The sequence below is a fragment of the Crinia signifera genome, chromosome 7, assembly GCF_055691185.1.
Source record: "Crinia signifera chromosome 7, ASM5569118v1, whole genome shotgun sequence".
NCBI lineage: Eukaryota > Metazoa > Chordata > Amphibia > Anura > Myobatrachidae > Crinia > Crinia signifera.
In genome coordinates, this window is record NC_139223.1 from 74225405 (window position 1) to 74245781 (window position 20377).

Here is a 20377-nt window from a genome sequence, read left to right on the forward strand (position 1 = left end):
CGGCGACCACCCCAGCCCCCGCCAGCTAAGTCAGCCAGAACAGAGTCGCGGTACACAATCCTGCAAATTTCAGATGGAAGTGGACATGTTGGTTGACCTACTTTCCCATGAGTCTGAGTTTTCCAAGTGTTCCAGGAAAGTAGGCATTTATGGGAAGGGGTCATTTTTTTTAGAGGGATTTTCAAAATCTGTATGACATCACTGCAAATACAGATAGCGCCGGCCTTATTATTGCCGCCTGGACGCCATGGCGGAGGTTCTGGCGCATCGATATTTTTATGGCGCTGGCGTCCGCCAAGCTACATGGTTGCTCGCCATGTAATACAATCTGCCACCACTGGGTGGCTAATGCTCCATCAAGATACAGTCGGAGTGATTCCTCCATTCGCCGTATTACTATACTGTATGAGAAGCTCGTGCGCGATTAGACGCTCATGCACGATGAGGTGCTCGTGGGAAATGATAAAGTACAGTACAGTAAAGTAAATTAAAATGAGACACTAGTGAACGTACAATACAGTACAAGTGAGCAAATGGAGGAGGCGCTGAAGTCAAAGTGCCTCCTGCCTTTCCAGAGTTGGACGGTATCGACTTGCGCTATAATAAAGTACAGTACTACAGTACATGACAGTACATGACAGCACTAATCTATGAAAGGACAAACTCAGACAATCCATGAAAGAACTACAGGTATCAGACGCTGGCGGGCCGTCCTCGGGGTTCTCGCCAGGGGGGCGTCTCAGAGGCTGCAGGGGTACTGGTTTTGCCATCACATCCTGCACGGGTTACATGACCGTACAGTAGTCTAGTGGTTAGCTGCGCGGCAATCCAAGCAGGAGGCCCGAGTTCGATTACGGAGGGGAGGGGGTTGTAAGATAATTTTGATGTTTATTTATTTATTTATTTATTTATAAATGCACAGTAATCAATAAAGCTAGCGTAGACCACTAAATGTGTACTGAAGGATTCACAAGCCGAGTCCTGACAGACCAGACTTCACGGAGGTTCAGGCGCATCTGCGGCCGAATCTAGATAGTACACTCGGGAGATTTAGCCGCTAATGCGACTGAACCTCCGCGAGGACCAAGAGTTACAGTATGAGTTGAAGCGTCCAGTGCGAGGTTTGCCGGGGGTGACTGGTTTAAGAAAGCCCTATTTCACACGCTGCAATACTGTATTGTCTCTTGCAAGGAGTAATGAAGTCAAGCGCCTCCTCCCCTCCCCCCAGGGGTGGAGGGGGTCGGCTAATACAGGTCATTACACTTCAACATCTCCTGCAGAGCAAAGAATCCACGAAGGGGCGGGCCGTGCCGTCCTCGGGGTTCTCGCCAGGGGGGCGTCTCAGAGGCTGCAGGGGTACTGGTTTTGCCATCACATCCTGCCACGGGTTACATGACCGTACAGTAGTCTAGTGGTTAGCTGCGCGGCAATCCAAGCAGGAGGCCCGAGTTCGATTACGGAGGGGAGGGGGTTGTAAGATAATTTTGATGTTTATTTATTTATTTATTTATTTATAAATGCACAGTAATCAATAAAGCTAGCGTAGACCACTAAATGTGTACTGAAGGATTCACAAGCCGAGTCCTGACAGACCAGACTTCACGGAGGTTCAGGCGCATCTGCGGCCGAATCTAGATAGTACACTCGGGAGATTTAGCCGCTAATGCGACTGAACCTCCGCGAGGACCAAGAGTTACAGTATGAGTTGAAGCGTCCAGTGCGAGGTTTGCCGGGGGTGACTGGTTTAAGAAAGCCCTATTTCACACGCTGCAATACTGTATTGTCTCTTGCAAGGAGTAATGAAGTCAAGCGCCTCCTCCCCTCCCCCCAGGGGTGGAGGGGGTCGGCTAATACAGGTCATTACACTTCAACATCTCCTGCAGAGCAAAGAATCCACGAAGGGGCGGGCCGTGCCGTCCTCGGGGTTCTCGCCAGGGGGGCGTCTCAGAGGCTGCAGGGGTACTGGTTTTGCCATCACATCCTGCCACGGGTTACATGACCGTACAGTAGTCTAGTGGTTAGCTGCGCGGCAATCCAAGCAGGAGGCCCGAGTTCGATTACGGAGGGGAGGGGGTTGTAAGATAATTTTGATGTTTATTTATTTATTTATTTATTTATAAATGCACAGTAATCAATAAAGCTAGCGTAGACCACTAAATGTGTACTGAAGGATTCACAAGCCGAGTCCTGACAGACCAGACTTCACGGAGGTTCAGGCGCATCTGCGGCCGAATCTAGATAGTACACTCGGGAGATTTAGCCGCTAATGCGACTGAACCTCCGCGAGGACCAAGAGTTACAGTATGAGTTGAAGCGTCCAGTGCGAGGTTTGCCGGGGGTGACTGGTTTAAGAAAGCCCTATTTCACACGCTGCAATACTGTATTGTCTCTTGCAAGGAGTAATGAAGTCAAGCGCCTCCTCCCCTCCCCCCAGGGGTGGAGGGGGTCGGCTAATACAGGTCATTACACTTCAACATCTCCTGCAGAGCAAAGAATCCACGAAGGGGCGGGCCGTGCCAGACGTGCTTCCAGAGCTGGCGGGCCATCCTCAGGGTTTTTTCTATTGGAATACAGTGTGTACAGTATTTTGTAGAATGATATTTAATAAAACTATACAGTACAGTATGTCCTAGCGATTTAGTATCTCCAAACTCTTTTAAATAAAGTTTTGGGCGCATGATGAAAGTCATGTGTCTAGGACCCCCGCGCCGAAATTTTGCGTCACCTGTGCTTTATTGTACTGTATGCTGTGCACCACTGCATTGTACAGTACAATGGCGGAGCGCAGAGAGGGCCCGTACAGCACCCAGGAGCTGAGGCACCTTGTGCGCTGGAGAGACAGGACTCTCTCCAGCAACAAGGAGAAAATGAAGGCCTACAGAAAGACCCGCAGGGCTATCCTTAGGGACACTGGCCGTCAGCGGTCTATCCGCTCCTTAGAGCGGCGCTGGAGTGACCTGGTCAGGAGGGATCCTGAGAGACTTCAGGCCATCAGGCGCTGTAAGCACAGTACTGTACCGAGGGGGGTACAGGGAGGGGGGTTGGCGGCTCTAGAGAGCACCGTCGATATGGTCTGTGTGGGCCCTGGGCAGCAGACCATATCAACGGCGCACTTTCACAGTACGGCATGCGGTCATAATGTCGAATGACATAATGTCGAATGTCAAAATGTCGACACCACAATGTCAAATGTGTAAAAATGCCCTAAGCATCGCGAGCGAAGCGAGCGATGCGAGGGTCCGATTCACTATGTCAACAGTGTCCATGTCGACACTGTTGACATTTCGGGCCAAAAAAACCCCAAAAGAGCAATTCAACATAACCCCAGTCGACATTATGGCAGTCGACATTTTTGAAATGTCGACATTAACCCATGTCGACATTTTTACACATTTGACATTGTGGTGTCGACATTTTGACATTCGACATTATGTCATTCGACATTTCAATCCACACCCTACAGTACATGTACTGTACAGTACACCATAAACAATTGGGGCTGTGTGTGAATAGGGATCGACAATGCGGTATACTGTAGGAAGGAAGAGGAGGAGGAGGTGGAGCAGCAGGAGGACCAGGAGCCAGGCAGTGAGTACAGTGGTCCGGGGGAGGGGGTGCTTTGTGGGATGCGGAGGTGGGGGTTGGCTGTTGAAGTGGTTGGAAGTGCAGGTGGTTCTGGAGGAACTGAAGATGCCGTTCAGCGAAGGCATTCTCTTTGGGGTGCACTGCATTGAGTGTCACGCAGCCTTTGGGCCTTTGCTGGTTGTACAGTACATATGTACACATCCCAGCATGCCACTTTTTGTATACAGTACAGTATGATGGATTGTTAAAACTGTGGCATGGCATGCTGGGTGGGATGTGTACAGTACTTCCACAACAATTGGAGGGCCATGACTTTGACACAACCGTTCTATGGAGTTCTAAAAGTAGAAGGGAATTTACTTTACAGTACAGTACGTTTACAATGTTTTTATTTTTTTTTATTTTTAATGCAGCATTACTAGGCCACACCCGGGAAGAAGAGGCGGTTCCCCTCGACACCGAGGAGGAAGAGGAGGAGGAGGTGGAGCAGCAGGAGGACCAGGAGCCAGGCAGTGAGTACAGTGGTCCGGTGGAGGGGGTGCTTTGTGGGATGCGGAGGTGGGGGTTGGCTGTTGAAGTGGTTGGAAGTGCAGGTGGTTCTGGAGGAACTGAAGATGCCGTTCAGCGAAGGCATTCTCTTTGGGGTGCACTGCATTGAGTGTCACGCAGCCTTTGGGCCTTTGCTGGTTGTACAGTACATATGTACACATCCCAGCATGCCACTTTTTGTATACAGTACAGTATGATGGATTGTTAAAACTGTGGCATGGCATGCTGGGTGGGATGTGTACAGTACTTCCACAACAATTGGAGGGCCATGACTTTGACACAACCGTTCTATGGAGTTCTAAAAGTAGAAGGGAATTTACTTTACAGTACAGTACGTTTACAATGTTTTTATTTTTTTTTATTTTTAATGCAGCATCACTAGGCCACACCCGGGAAGAAGAGGCGGTTCCCCTCGACACCGAGGAGGAAGAGGAGGAGGAGGTGGAGCAGCAGGAGGACCAGGAGCCAGGCAGTGAGTACAGTGGTCCGGTGGAGGGGGTGCTTTGTGGGATGCGGAGGTGGGGGTTGGCTGTTGAAGTGGTTGGAAGTGCAGGTGGTTCTGGAGGAACTGAAGATGCCGTTCAGCGAAGGCATTCACTTTGGGGTGCACTGCATTGAGTGTCACGCAGCCTTTGGGCCTTTGCTGGTTGTACAGTACATATGTACACATCCCAGCATGCCACTTTTTGTATACAGTACAGTATGATGGATTGTTAAAACTGTGGCATGGCATGCTGGGTGGGATGTGTACAGTACTTCCACAACAATTGGAGGGCCATGACTTTGACACAACCGTTCTATGGAGTTCTAAAAGTAGAAGGGAATTTACTTTACAGTACAGTACGTTTACAATGTTTTTATTTTTTTTTATTTTTAATGCAGCATCACTAGGCCACACCCGGGAAGAAGAGGCGGTTCCCCTCGACACCGAGGAGGAGGAGGTGGAGCAGCAGGAGGACCAGGAGCCAGGCAGTGAGTACAGTGGTCCGGTGGAGGGGGTGCTTTGTGGGATGCGGAGGTGGGGGTTGGCTGTTGAAGTGGTTGGAAGTGCAGGTGGTTCTGGAGGAACTGAAGATGCCGTTCAGCGAAGGCATTCACTTTGGGGTGCACTGCATTGAGTGTCACGCAGCCTTTGGGCCTTTGCTGGTTGTACAGTACATATGTACACATCCCAGCATGCCACTTTTTGTATACAGTACAGTATGATGGATTGTTAAAACTGTGGCATGGCATGCTGGGTGGGATGTGTACAGTACTTCCACAACAATTGGAGGGCCATGACTTTGACACAACCGTTCTATGGAGTTCTAAAAGTAGAAGGGAATTTACTTTACAGTACAGTACGTTTACAATGTTTTTATTTTTTTTTATTTTTAATGCAGCATCACTAGGCCACACCCGGGAAGAAGAGGCGGTTCCCCTCGACACCGAGGAGGAGGAGGTGGAGCAGCAGGAGGACCAGGAGCCAGGCAGTGAGTACAGTGGTCCGGTGGAGGGGGTGCTTTGTGGGATGCGGAGGTGGGGGTTGGCTGTTGAAGTGGTTGGAAGTGCAGGTGGTTCTGGAGGAACTGAAGATGCCGTTCAGCGAAGGCATTCACTTTGGGGTGCACTGCATTGAGTGTCACGCAGCCTTTGGGCCTTTGCTGGTTGTACAGTACATATGTACACATCCCAGCATGCCACTTTTTGTATACAGTACAGTATGATGGATTGTTAAAACTATGGCATGCTGGGTGGGATGTGTACAGTACTTCCACAACAATTGGAGGGCCATGACTTTGACACAACCGTTCTATGGAGTTCTAAAAGTAGAAGGGAATTTACTTTACAGTACAGTACGTTTACAATGTTTTTATTTTTTTTTATTTTTAATGCAGCATCACTAGGCCACACCCGGGAAGAAGAGGCGGTTCCCCTCGACACCGAGGAGGAGGAGGTGGAGCAGCAGGAGGACCAGGAGCCAGGCAGTGAGTACAGTGGTCCGGTGGAGGGGGTGCTTTGTGGGATGCGGAGGTGGGGGTTGGCTGTTGAAGTGGTTGGAAGTGCAGGTGGTTCTGGAGGAACTGAAGATGCCGTTCAGCGAAGGCATTCACTTTGGGGTGCACTGCATTGAGTGTCACGCAGCCTTTGGGCCTTTGCTGGTTGTACAGTACATATGTACACATCCCAGCATGCCACTTTTTGTATACAGTACAGTATGATGGATTGTTAAAACTGTGGCATGGCATGCTGGGTGGGATGTGTACAGTACTTCCACAACAATTGGAGGGCCATGACTTTGACACAACCGTTCTATGGAGTTCTAAAAGTAGAAGGGAATTTACTTTACAGTACAGTACGTTTACAATGTTTTTATTTTTTTTTATTTTTAATGCAGCATCACTAGGCCACACCCGGGAAGAAGAGGCGGTTCCCCTCGACACCGAGGAGGAGGAGGTGGAGCAGCAGGAGGACCAGGAGCCAGGCAGTGAGTACAGTGGTCCGGTGGAGGGGGTGCTTTGTGGGATGCGGAGGTGGGGGTTGGCTGTTGAAGTGGTTGGAAGTGCAGGTGGTTCTGGAGGAACTGACAATGCCTTTGGTGTAGGACTTCACTTTGGGGGGGCTCTGCGCTGGGTGTCACGCAGACTTTGGGCCTTGCCTGTTTGTACAGTACACTACTGTAGGTGGGTGGTGCCCGCTTGGAGATGGTGTGCAGACATTTCAATCTACACCATTAGGACCTTCTTCTATGGAGTTGTACTGTACAGTACATGTTCAGTACAGTACCTGTAAGTAGGCAAATGATGTTTTTTTTTCTGTACTACTTACTGTATTTTCCTTTCTCCACTCAGACATCATTGAGGTGGAGGCCATGGAGCTGGAGGAAGATGAGGAGGAGGACGATGAAAGTGGTAAGAATTACTGTAGTACTGCACTGTAACCAGAGGTGTAAAAGTGATGGGCAACTGGTTTCCAATGGTAGAGGGAACTGAGTTCCGCCTCTGACACAGTCCTGAACAGTAATTCCAATAGAAAAGCCTGTCCCACCCACCAGCTTCTTCTTTTGGCATGGCATGCTTTATTTGATGGCATACTGTACAGTACAGTACGACCACCACCGTTGAAGTGAAGAAGGGCCACTAAGTGGAACAGGTTCTGTACATGCTGTATTGTAATGCTCACTTTTTCTCCCACTACAGTGCCAATCGTCCATGGGGGCCCAAGACACCAACTGTGGATAAGCCAGCACAGGCCAGGATCAGACTCGCAGGGGCCTGGCCCGGGTACCGGCCCCAATTATAGAGGTACAGTTACAGTACAGTATGTCAGTGGTTGGGATTGCTTTTGTAGAATAATAATACAGTACAGTACTTACCGTACAGTACACTATAGTAACGTTAACATTTTACTTCCCCACCACAGAACAACAACAGAGGGCTCAGCGGCTCAGGGCACTTGAGGCGGCGCGGGTGCTGATGCACCAGTTCATTGATTTAATTTTCCAATTTTTAGTTCGTTTAATTTAATTGTTATTCTGGCGTTGTTTCTTTTTTTTTCATACTGTATTTATAAATATTTTATTGTTACTCCAATGTATCCTTGTCTTTTTTCCAGCGTGAGACGATACTGTACAGTAACTTATTGTATGCTACTGCAAATACTGAATACTGTAGTAAACACTTTTATTGACAGCAGATGGATGATATGGCATACAGTACAATCAGTGGGGAAAAGGTAGCAAGGTACAGTACAGTACAGAATAGAAAAAAAAAAAAATCACACACAGATTATTTTTTTTTTTTAATTTGTTTGGGGTGGGGGTTCAGCAAGACACACAAATACAGTAAAACAGACTGTCTACAGTACAGTCAGGGGCGGATTGGCCTGCCGGGAAACCGGGACATTTCCCGGTCGGCCGCTCCATAAGTCCCCAGATCCGGCCGCTCTCCCCCCTGTCCGGGCCGCGGACCGCACAGTCTGCGACCACAGCATTTTTCCGGGATCAAAGATGGCCGCGGGAGGGCTGTTGCGCATGCGCGGCCGCATGCAGCTCCTCCCGCGGTGCTTGGTGTGTATGCTCCTGATCTCTAGCAGCAGAGCCGGCCTAGGGGGAAGCTGGGGATCGGTACCTGTTCCAGGGCTCCGGCTGCATCAGGAAGGATTCGGAAAGGGGGCGTGGCCACGGGCGGCTCCGTGATTAGGCCACGCCCCCAACTTTGACTGTCCCTGATCTTTAGTTGGTGTTGGTGGCTCCTGTGGTCCTCGTCCAGAAGCCAGGTAACGTTTGTGCATGGACTGGGGACCACACTGTGGTATATATGTGTGGGGATATACAGCATGTGTGCTGATTTGAGGGAGAGGGGCACGTCAGTTATTTCATACTGCCCCCGCCCCCCCCCCCCACCCCTCCCCTTACCATAAAACACCTCAAAACTATAATTTTTATATGTTGGATTATAGAAATTAATTACAGTTATCCTAGCACTACAAGTCCCAGCATGACCAGTCAGTTTCGATAGTATACAGATTTGATCATTCGTATATACCTACATGCTGCTGAGGATCAGATAGCCTGTGGTCCTCTGGCAGCTGCTGATAGACTGCTAGTAGAAACTGACATGTCATGCTGGGACTTGTAGTACAAGGATAACTATCTATTATATCCCAGCAAAATATGGTACCAACCAGTATGTACTATTGCAATGTACAGCACAGGGACAGCAGTAAGCATTTATTATTAACTATAGCACTCATTGGCAGTCTGGCCCTGGCTTGCTGCATGGCAGTGGCATGCAGCTTTGTTTTAAGATGCGTACAGCGTGGCCTCCTGTGTCCCTCTCCGACCTCTCTGCACCTTCTCCTCCTTGCTGACTCTTCCTCCCTCCCGCATCACACGCACGTGCGCAGATGGAGTCATTATGTCATCCGCACTGTTCAACAGTAGGAAGGGAACCGCAATTCCCGCCAGGCACCAACAGTGACCTCGGGAAGGGACGGGATTTGTATAGCATCAGTGGGACTGAGTTGGGGCGGCGGTCAGCCAAGAGCACCACGGACAGTGGCCAAATGTAATTTAGTTCCCCCTAATCCAGCCCCTAGGTCAAGTGACCCCTTAGCGCCCCCCCCCCTCCCCCAGTTACGGCCCTGATATAGGCCCTCTCCGTCATATCGGCATTAACACAGGGGAATTGCATTCCGATTGGAGCCAGAACCGATTTATTTTATACCATGAATATGGATCAAAGCATGCTGTGTAAAATGACTATGGATCACTACGTGCTGTGTGATGTGACTATGGGTGACTACGTGCTGTGTAATGTGACTATGCATCACTACGTGCTGTATAATGTGACTATGGGTCACTATGTGCTGTGTAATGTGACTATGGGTCACTACGTGCTGTGTAATGTGACTATGGGTCACTACGTGCTGTGTAATGTGACTATATGGGTCACTACAGGCTGTGTAATGTAACTATGGGTCACTACGTGCTGTGTAATGTGACTATATGGGTCACTATGCGCTGTGCAATGTGACTATGGGTCACTACGTGCTGTGTAATGTGACTGTGGCCGCAGCTCTATGTATGCCCTCACTAAACATGGCCGCCCGCAGCCAGCCCTGGCTCCCCAAACTTAAAATGGCCGCGGGAGGGCTGGTGCGCATGCACACAGCCTCTCCCGCGGTACTCGGAGTCGGAGGAAGTGGCCGGCTGAAGACGCCGGCTGCCGGCTGGTGACGTGATCCCCAGCAGGCAGCATGCAGCGCACAGGACTGGGGATCCGTCTGATGGGCGGCTGTGGGTGGCGCTGGGCAGCGCTGAAAAACAGAAGATTACGCAGCAGCTGAGCACACAGTCAGTAATGTATTAAAATCAATGATAGTCTGTCTGCTGTGCCGTTTCTATATGTAAATTTATTTATATGTGTGTGTGTATAAATATATATGTGTGTGTGTGTGTGTGTGTGTGTGTGTATAAATATATGTGTGTGTGTGTATATATGTGTGTGCACATATATATACACAGGGGATGGGGTGCGGGGGGGGGGGGGGCACAAGGACGCACTGCTGTCTGTTATGGCAATAATCGTAAGCCTTCACCCATTAACCCATTCCTTTCCAATCCAATATTAATTCACCCTACCAGCACTCATTAACACAGCATCTTTTCACCTGGGAAACCTATTAACCCCCCTCACCTGCACACACAAACACATTCAGTACTGATTAACCAGTTAATTGTATAATGGGCATCATGTGCGTGTGGCATATGTATAATGGGCATCCTGTGTGTGGCATATGTTTAATGGAGCATCACGGTGTGCGGAATATGTACAATGGAGCATCAAGTTGTGGGGAATATGTATAATGGTGCATCACGGTGTGTGGTATATGTATAATGGAGCATCACGGTGTGCAGCATATGTATAATGGGCATCATGTGCGTGTGGCATATGTATAATGGGCATCCTGTGTGTGGCATATGTATAATGGAGCATCACGGTGTGCGGCATATGTATAATGGAGCATCACGGTGTGTGGCATATGTATAATGGAGCATCACGGTGTGTGGCATATGTATAATGGAGCATCACTGTGTGTGGTATATGTATAATGAGCATCACGGTGTGTGGCATATGTATAATGGAGCATCACGGTGTGCAGCATATGTATAATGGGCATCAGGGTGTGCAGCATATGTATAATGGGCATCATGTGCGTGTGGCATATGTATAATGGGCATCCTGTGTGTGGCATATGTATAATGGAGCATCACGGTGTGCGGCATATGTATAATGGAGCATCACGGTGTGTGGCATATGTATAATGGGCATCACGGTGTGTGGCATATGTATAATGGACATTACGGTGTGCGGTATATGTATAATGGAGCATCACGGTGTGTGGCATATGTATAATGGGCATCACGGTGTGTGGCATATGTATAATGGGCATCACGGTGTGTGTCATATGTATAATGGGCATCACGGTGTGAGGCATATGTATAATGGGCATCAGGGTGTGCAGCATATGTATAATGGGCATCAGGGTGTGCAGCATATGTATAATGGGCATCAGGGTGTGCAGCATATGTATAACGGAGCATCCCAGTGTGGCATATGTATAACGGAGCATCACGGTGTATGGCATATGTGTAATGGAGCATCACGGTGTGGGGCATATGTATAATGGGCATCACGGTGTGGCATATGTATAATGGGCATCACATTGTGCAGTATATGTATAATGGAGCTTAACGGTGTGTGGCACATGTATAACGGAGCATCACGGTGTGGGGCATATGTGTAATGGGCATCACGGTGTGGGGCATATGTGTAATGGGCATCACGGAGGGGGGCATATGTATAATGGAGCATCACGTTGTGGGGCATATGTATAATGGAGCATCACGTTGTGGGGCATATGTATAATGGGCATCACAGTGTGTGGCATATGTATAATGGGCAGGTGTGGGGCATATGTATAACGGAGCATCACGGTGTATGGCATATGTGTAATGGGCATCACGGTGCGGGGCATATGTATAATGGAGCATCACATTGTGGGGCATATGTATAATGGAGCATCACGTTGTGGGGCATATGTATAATGGGCATCACAGTGTGTGGCATATGTATAAAGGAGCATCATGTTGTGGGGCATATGTATAAGCATCGTCTGTGGCAAATGTATAATGGTCATCACGGACTGCACTATTGGGGTCATATGTGTATCTGGCACTATTGGGGTCATATGTGTATCTGGCACTTTTGGGGGCATATGTGTATCTGGCACTGCACTATTGGAGGCATATGTGTATCACACCCCCATGTAGCCTCGCAGGAGTTCCATGGTAGTAGGTGAACCCTCTAATTTTGGGCGCAGATGCCTCTTCTCTTCTGCCTCCAGTGTTGGGAGGTAGGTTTGTGACATATTGGACATTGCAGTGCGTGACATAATGTGTCAGGGGCATTACGGTGTGTGGCATAATGTGTAAAGGGCATTTTTAGATATTATGCAGACTTTTTTTTATTTTAGTAGCTTTTCGGGTGGTTTATTTTGTTGCGAGTAGCTCCCACACCAAAAAAAGGTTGGAGACCATTGTCCTATAGTAACCTGCGGGCTACCTTTTTGCAAACTGAGCATGTGCAGTGTGTGGCAGGGACCCAAACCAGGAAGTAGTGTTTCTCCTATTCAAGGATGGTAATGGGTAACCATGGCTATGTAACACTGACAGGGCCAATCCGCCCCTGTCAGAGAGAGCTACTAGCCATGCCCCCACAGCAGCAAAAATGGGGTGTGACCTCGTTGAAATAGGCCACACCCTCATATCACTAGGCCACGCCTCTGAAAAAAATTGAGCGCGCCTCCGGCGCGCAAAAGGTACCCGCCCCCCCAGGGCTGCTTCAAATTATTTCCCGGGCTGCTTTTAATCCCCAATCCGCCCCTGAGTACAGTACATCGCACCGAATCAACATTTTTCTACTTGTTATCCACATGTACAGTAAAATACTTTTATTGACAACAGATGGATAATATGGCATACAGTACAATCAGAGGGGACAAGGTACAGTTCAGTAGCAAGGTGCATTACAGGACAGAATAATAAACAAAAGGTACTGTACAGCAGTGGTGCAGGTAGAATTTTTTTCTTGGTGGTACAGTACTCATGGGCTCTACCAAATACTGTATGGGTGTGGCCATGTGTCATGAGTGTTGGTGGTCACACAAAGCTAGAAGAGTGACTAAGGGCCTTATTCGAATTTACTCTTTCTGACAAAATTCTTCTTAGATGGACAAAACCATGTGCACTGCAGGTGGGGTAGATTTTACTATTGCAGAGAGAATTAGATTTGGGTGGGGTTTTTACTGTACTGTACTTCAAAGTACAGTACAGTAAGCTCTATATTGCAGTGTAACAATAAAGCAGTCAGTATTTTTCCTGCACAGAAACAAAATACTGTAACTCACCCAAATCTAATTCTCTCTGCTCATTATACTGCACATCTGCCCCACCTGCAGTTTTGTCCATCTAAGAAGAATTGTGACAGAAAGAGTGAATGCGAATAAGGCCCTAAATGACAATAGTGGCGTGGCATCAGGAGACAGGGAATGAGAAGCAGGAAATGACTGGGGGTCGGTTGGCTCTTGCTTGGCGGAGAGCTGGGCAGATTGTGCTTACAGTTGTGGAGCCTGCTCTTCATGCTATCGCCACTGCAGATGCCTGTCAGTGTGACAGGCTAAATCAGCAGTAGCGGTAGCTACGCCAATCATAACGCTGAGTGGGCGGGCTGCGGATGCATTATATTTAGACTTAAATTAAAAATAGAATTGACAGTGGGTCAGGGAGTAAGTGGTACTGCGTACCTGCAACATACTGTATTTCTTACAGGTACAGTACTCTGTACCACACCGTACCCCCTTGCTTGCAACACTGCTGTACAGTACTGTAACATCACACACACAACTTTTATTTTTATTATACAGTATTTTGGGGTGGGGGTTCATAGAGAAACACACAGAAAACAGACTGATTAAGTACTTCTATACTATTTTAATACAGTACTACATACCACTGGGTTGTCCATTTATTTTGACTATAACAGGCAATACTTTATATAGATGATTTATGCAATTATTACAAATGTCCGGTGTCAGCACTTCTTGCCAAAATTTACGGATCCCATCCAACAGCTGCTGTTTTGTTGTCGGCTTCGCAGTGTTCCTGATGTAATACTTCATTTGAGCCCATACCAATTCAATTGGATTCATGTCCGGGGATCTAAAGTAAACAGTATGATACAATAAAGGTATTTCAATAATGTTTCTTTTAGAACAGAAAAGCATACAATCTTGATAAAACCATAAAAGTACAGTACAATATTAAAGCAATACTCACTCTGGTGGTGTGCGTTCCCAATTGATGCCTTTCTCTTCCATGAATTTTGCAGAGGCAGAGTGTTTAGGATCATTGTCCTGGAATAGTCTATGATGCGATGGGAAACGTTTCCGCACATATGGCACCATACATCCCTCTACTATTCTTTCTTGAAAGAATTGTTTATCCATGATCCCTAGAGAAAAAAGCAGTATTGTTTATTAATAACCACTGCATTCAATTTTAATTATTGTAGTGTACAGTATAGTACATTATTTCTTACAAACACAGACAACGCATGGTACTGTATACTGTACACAGTAGTACTGTACTATACTGTACCTTCGAACATTAACAATGGGCCAGCTCCCAATCGTGATATGGCTCCCCATACGTGGACTTTCAGTGGATGCTTTGGCCGTGGCTTCAATGAGATATGGTCCTTCTTACGGAATGACATTCGCGAGAACCTCTCAAGTGCAATTGAGGATTCATCGGTGAAAAGGACATCCTGAAAAGTTTCACCGCTCTCAATCCAACGACGTGCCTGTTCCACTCTCTTCTCTTTGTTGACATCTCTAACCATGGGAGTTATCCTGTCAACAGCACAAAAATATACAGGTAATTTAATACAGTACTGTATTATAGACATCATTAAACAACCGTGCAGTACTGTATGCAAATAATGTAGGTATTAACCACTTGAGTGGTACTGTACTGAATGCCTGGAGATTTTCCGGATTCAGCTGTGCTGGTGCAGTGGGCTGTCCCGGAAAATCTCAAGGCATGCCACTATACAGTAGGTGTACGCCAGTGGTGTCCTTGTGTGCACCACTGGTGCAGCACCTCCAGTCAATTCCCCCACCCCTCCCCCACTGCCGGGTATGGTTGGTGCGGCTTGTGGGGGCTGGCGAGTGCTCAGGCCGAGTCCTCCAGAGCTGCCACGAAAATCCCTCATCATGACGCCATTGTCACTATGAGGAACAGTAGCATCAAGCTCTGCCGCCGCTGCCCTGGTACTGTAGGTTTGTACTGTCCCAGCAAAACCCACCACTCAAGGGGTTAATGTGAAATGGCGCGCATTACTGCTCTATACAAAACTCTTACTGTACTGTACCTTGTAGCACAATATTTCCATCCCATTTTCCGACGCATTTTTCGAATGCTGGTGAGTGATATGTCAAAATCATACTCTGTTTTGAAGATGTTTTTAATTTGTCGAGCAGAGATTTCATCATTCTCACGAGTTATTTTCTCCACAATTTTTTCAGCTCTCCTACAGTGCACACAGTAAATAAGAGTTAATGTACAGTACAGTACAGTACAAGGCAATGACTGAAACGTTTCATGTTCTATATTACTGTAGTACAGCAAAGGTTAATACTACTGGACATACTGTACAGTACAGTAGTTTATACAGTACCAGTTTAACAAACAATACAGTACAGTACATTACAGGTAATTTACTACACAACACTGATCTTACCAAGAGCACTTTGGAGCAAATATTTCCTTTCTGGCCGTTGTTCTCTCGAAAGCATGATAGCGCACTGTTTGTAAAGTGACTACAATCCCACTTTCCCTCAGCCAAGCCTGGATCTCTTTGGTAGTTTTATTTTCTTTTTTCATGTTTGCAATTATTTTGCTCATCGCCTTGTTGATCTTAACTGGCATTTTGGACAGCTGTACTAGAGACTTCCCTGTATGAAGAGAAGACAGTACATTTAGAAATACAGTACATGGACTTTTTCGCAATACAAATTACTATAGTACATTAAACATTTTTTTTAAAAAATGTTACAGTACCTTTACCCCCCCCCCCCCTCCCCCCCCCAAAAAAAAAACAACGTTGGTGGTAATAATTGACAATGATGTACTGTACAGCACTCAGTTGCTAATGCGTCAACTTCTCGTTAGCTCGAGCGTCTCATTAGCTCAAGCGTCCCAGGCTCCGGGGAGGAGGGGTCGGTGTGCTATACGGGCAAGCGTCGGTCGCTCGATATACCGCCAAACGCCTAGGGGCCTCGTGGAAGCGGGGGGGAGGGAACACTGGGAGAGGTTTGGGAAAGGTTGGAAGCACAGAGAAAGGGCGGGGAAACCAGGGCCGTGCGACGGGGAGCGGGCATACAGTAGCCCCGGGGAGGAGGGGCAGCGTCGCTCGAGAGCGCTCGAGGCAGTTTCGCTCGGAGGCAGGGCTACACAAAATGGCCGCCAAACGCCTAGGGGCCTCGTGGAAGCGGGGGGGGAGGGAACACTGGGAGAGGTTTGGGAAAGGTTGGAAGCACAGAGAAAGGGCGGGGAAACCAGGGCCGTGCGACGGGGAGCGGGCATACAGTAGCCCCGGGGAGGAGGGGCAGCGTCGCTCGAGAGCGCTCGAGGCAGTTTCGCTCGGAGGCAGGGTTACACAAAATGGCCGCCAAATGTCTACGGGCCTCGTGGAAGCGGGGGGGAGGGAACACTGGGAGAGGTTGGAAGCATGGCTGCACGGAGAAAAGACGGGGAAAGCAGGGCCGAGCGACGGGGAGCGGATACCGTCGTTGCTGCTCGAGCGTCTCATTAGCTCTAGCGTCCCATTAGCTCTAGCGTCCCATTAGCTCGAGCGTCCCAGGCTCCGGGGAGGAGGGGTCGGTGTGCTATACGGGCAAGCGTCGGTCGCTCGATATACCGCCAAACGCCTAGGGGCCTCGTGGAAGCGGGGGGGAGGGAACACTGGGAGAGGTTTGGGAAAGGTTTGAAGCACAGAGAAAGGACGGGGAAACCAGGGCCGTGCGACGGGGAGCGGGCATACAGTAGCCCCGGGGAGGAGGGGCAGCGTCGCTCGAGAGCGCTCGAGGCAGTTTCGCTCGGAGGCAGGGTTACACAAAATGGCCGCCACATGTCTACGGGCCTCGTGGAAGCGGGGGGGAGGGAACACTGGGAGAGGTTGGAAGCATGGCTGCACGGAGAAAAGACGGGGAAAGCAGGGCCGAGCGACGGGGAGCGGATACCGTCGTTGCTGCTCGAGCGTCTCATTATCTCGAGCGTCTCATTAGCTCGAGCGTCCCAGGCTCCGGGGAGGAGGGGTCGGTGTGCTATACGGGCAAGCGTCGGTCGCTCGATATACCGCCAAACGCCTAGGGGCCTCGTGGAAGGGGGGGGGGGGGAAGCGGGGGGGAGGGAACACTGGGAGAGGTTTGGGAAAGGTTGGAAGCACAGAGAAAGGACGGGGAAACCAGGGCCGTGCGACGGGGAGCGGGCATACAGTAGCCCCGGGGAGGAGGGGCAGCGTCGCTCGAGAGCGCTCGAGGCAGTTTCGCTCGGAGGCAGGGTTACACAAAATGGCCGCCAAACGCCTAGGGGCCTCGTGGAAGCGGGGGGGAGGGAACACTGGGAGAGGTTTGGGAAAGGTTGGAAGCACAGAGAAAGGACGGGGAAACCAGGGCCGTGCGACGGGGAGCGGGCATACAGTAGCCCCGGGGAGGAGGGGCAGCGTCGCTCGAGAGCGCTCGAGGCAGTTTCGCTCGGAGGCAGGGTTACACAAAATGGCCGCCACATGTCTACGGGCCTCGTGGAAGCGGGGGGGAGGGAACACTGGGAGAGGTTGGAAGCATGGCTGCACGGAGAAAAGACGGGGAAAGCAGGGCCGAGCGACGGGGAGCGGATACCGTCGTTGCTGCTCGAGCGTCTCATTAGCTCGAGCGTCTCATTAGCTCGAGCGTCCCAGGCTCCGGGGAGGAGGGGTCGGTGTGCTATACGGGCAAGCGTCGGTCGCTCGATATGCCGCCAAACGCCTAGGGGCCTCGTGGAAGCGGGGGGGAGGGAAGCGGGGGGGAGGGAACACTGGGAGAGGTTTGGGAAAGGTTGGAAGCACAGAGAAAGGACGGGGAAACCAGGGCCGTGCGACGGGGAGCGGGCATACAGTAGCCCCGGGGAGGAGGGGCAGCGTCGCTCGAGAGCGCTCGAGGCAGTTTCGCTCGGAGGCAGGGTTACACAAAATGGCCGCCAAACGCCTAGGGGCCTCGTGGAAGCGGGGGGGAGGGAACACTGGGAGAGGTTTGGGAAAGGTTGGAAGCACAGAGAAAGGGCGGGGAAACCAGGGCCGTGCGACGGGGAGCGGGCATACAGTAGCCCCGGGGAGGAGGGGCAGCGTCGCTCGAGAGCGCTCGAGGCAGTTTCGCTCGGAGGCAGGGTTACACAAAATGGCCGCCAAACGCCTAGGGGCCTCGTGGAAGCGGGGGGGAGGGAACACTGGGAGAGGTTTGGGAAAGGTTGGAAGCACAGAGAAAGGGCGGGGAAACCAGGGCCGTGCGACGGGGAGCGGGCATACAGTAGCCCCGGGGAGGAGGGGCAGCGTCGCTCGAGAGCGCTCGAGGCAGTTTCGCTCGGAGGCAGGGTTACACAAAATGGCCGCCAAATGTCTACGGGCCTCGTGGAAGCGGGGGGGAGGGAACACTGGGAGAGGTTGGAAGCATGGCTGCACGGAGAAAAGACGGGGAAAGCAGGGCCGAGCGACGGGGAGCGGATACCGTCGTTGCTGCTCGAGCGTCTCATTAGCTCGAGCGTCTCATTAGCTCGAGCGTCCCAGGCTCCGGGGAGGAGGGGTCGGTGTGCTATACGGGCAAGCGTCGGTCGCTCGATATACCGCCAAACGCCTAGGGGCCTCGTGGAAGGGGGGGGGGGAGGGAACACTGGGTGCAATGAGCGTTTACATACAGAATACAGTTTAAAAATAAGGTATATTTATATCGAAATACTGATAGAAAAAGATTTACCGTTCAGGAACTTTTGCTAGTAGCACTTGAAACCAGCCGAGTTCCGTGAGGCCAGCAAAGATTTCAAATGCAAGCAGAAGTACAGGAACGGTATTCGGAAGTACAGGAACGGTATCAGGAAACTTCAAGAAGTCTTGAGAGGAGAGGAGCCGAACAGCAAGTCTGCTTACGAGGAAACAGGTTTGCCGAGTGGTAGCTGGAGTGCCTGGGGACGCCCTTTTTATGTGAAACAAACAAAAGGTTTTTTCCACGCCCAAAGCAGGTCCTGTGATTGGATTATGGAAATTGTTCACGCCCCAAACATATCTGCAGAGACCAATCTCAGGGTCTGGATCTTGGGCGGGAAAAACCTTTTGTTTGTTTCACATAAAAAGGGCGTCCCCAGGCACTCCAGCTACCACTCGGCAAACCTGTTTCTTTGTAAGCTGACTTGCTGTTCGGCTCCTCTCCTCTCAAGACTTCTTGAAGTTTCCTGATACCGTTCCTGTACTTCCGAATACCGTTCCTGTACTTCTGCTTGCATTTGAAATCTTTGCTGGCCTCACGGAACTCGGCTGGTTTCAAGTGCTACTAGCAAAAGTTCCTGAACGGTAAATCTTTTTCTATCAGTATTTCGATATAAATATACCTTATTTTTAAACTGTATTCTGTATGTAAACGCTCATTGCACCCAGTGTTCCCTCCCCCCCCCCCTTCCACGAGGCCCCTAGGCGTTTGGCGGTATATCGAGCGACCGACGCTTGCCCGTATAGCACACCGACCCCTCCTCCCCGGAGCCTGGGACGCTCGAGCTAATGAGACGCTCGAGCTTATGAGACGCTCGAGCAGCAACGACGGTATCCGCTCCCCGTCGCTCGGCCCTGCTTTCCCCGTCTTTTCTCCGTGCAGCCATGCTTCCAACCTCTCCCAGTGTTCCCTCCCCCCCGCTTCCACGAGGCCCGTAGACATGTGGCGGCCATTTTGTGTAACCCTGCCTCCGAGCGAAACTGCCTCGAGCGCTCTCGAGCGACGCTGCCCCTCCTCCCCGGGGCTACTGTATGCCCGCTCCCCGTCGCACGGCCCTGGTTTCCCCGTCCTTTCTCTGTGCTTCCAACCTTTCCCAAACCTCTCCCAGTGTTCCCTCCCCCCCGCTTCCCTCCCCCCCCCTTCCACGAGGCCCCTAGGCGTTTGGCGGTATATCGAGCGACCGACGCTTGCCCGTATAGCACACCGACCCCTCCTCCCCGGAGCCTGGGACGCTCGAGCTAATGAGACGCTCGAGCTAATGAGACGCTCGAGCAGCAACGACGGTATCCGCTCCCCGTCGCTCGGCCCTGCTTTCCCCGTCTTTTCTCCGTGCAGCCATGCTTCCAACCTCTCCCAGTGTTCCCTCCCCCCCGCTTCCACGAGGCCCGTAGACATGTGGCGGCCATTTTGTGTAACCCTGCCTCCGAGCGAAACTGCCTCGAGCGCTCTCGAGCGACGCTGCCCCTCCTCCCCGGGGCTACTGTATGCCCGCTCCCCGTCGCACGGCCCTGGTTTCCCCGTCCTTTCTCTGTGCTTCCAACCTTTCCCAAACCTCTCCCAGTGTTCCCTCCCCCCCGCTTCCACGAGGCCCCTAGGCGTTTGGCGGCCATTTTGTGTAACCCTGCCT

The 20377-nt window shown here is 50.4% G+C and overlaps 1 long non-coding RNA gene across 1 annotated transcript; it reads right to left on the reverse strand.

Moving 5' to 3' along the window:
* Positions 1-13495: 13495 nt before the first annotated feature.
* LOC146020315 (uncharacterized) lies at positions 13496-14468 on the reverse strand. The gene is made up of 3 exons (XR_014450765.1): positions 14336-14468; positions 14015-14189; positions 13496-13897 (listed from the first exon to the last, which is right to left on the reverse strand). It is a non-coding gene; the product is annotated as an uncharacterized LOC146020315 (long non-coding RNA).
* Between the last annotated feature and the right edge of the window lie 5909 nt (positions 14469-20377).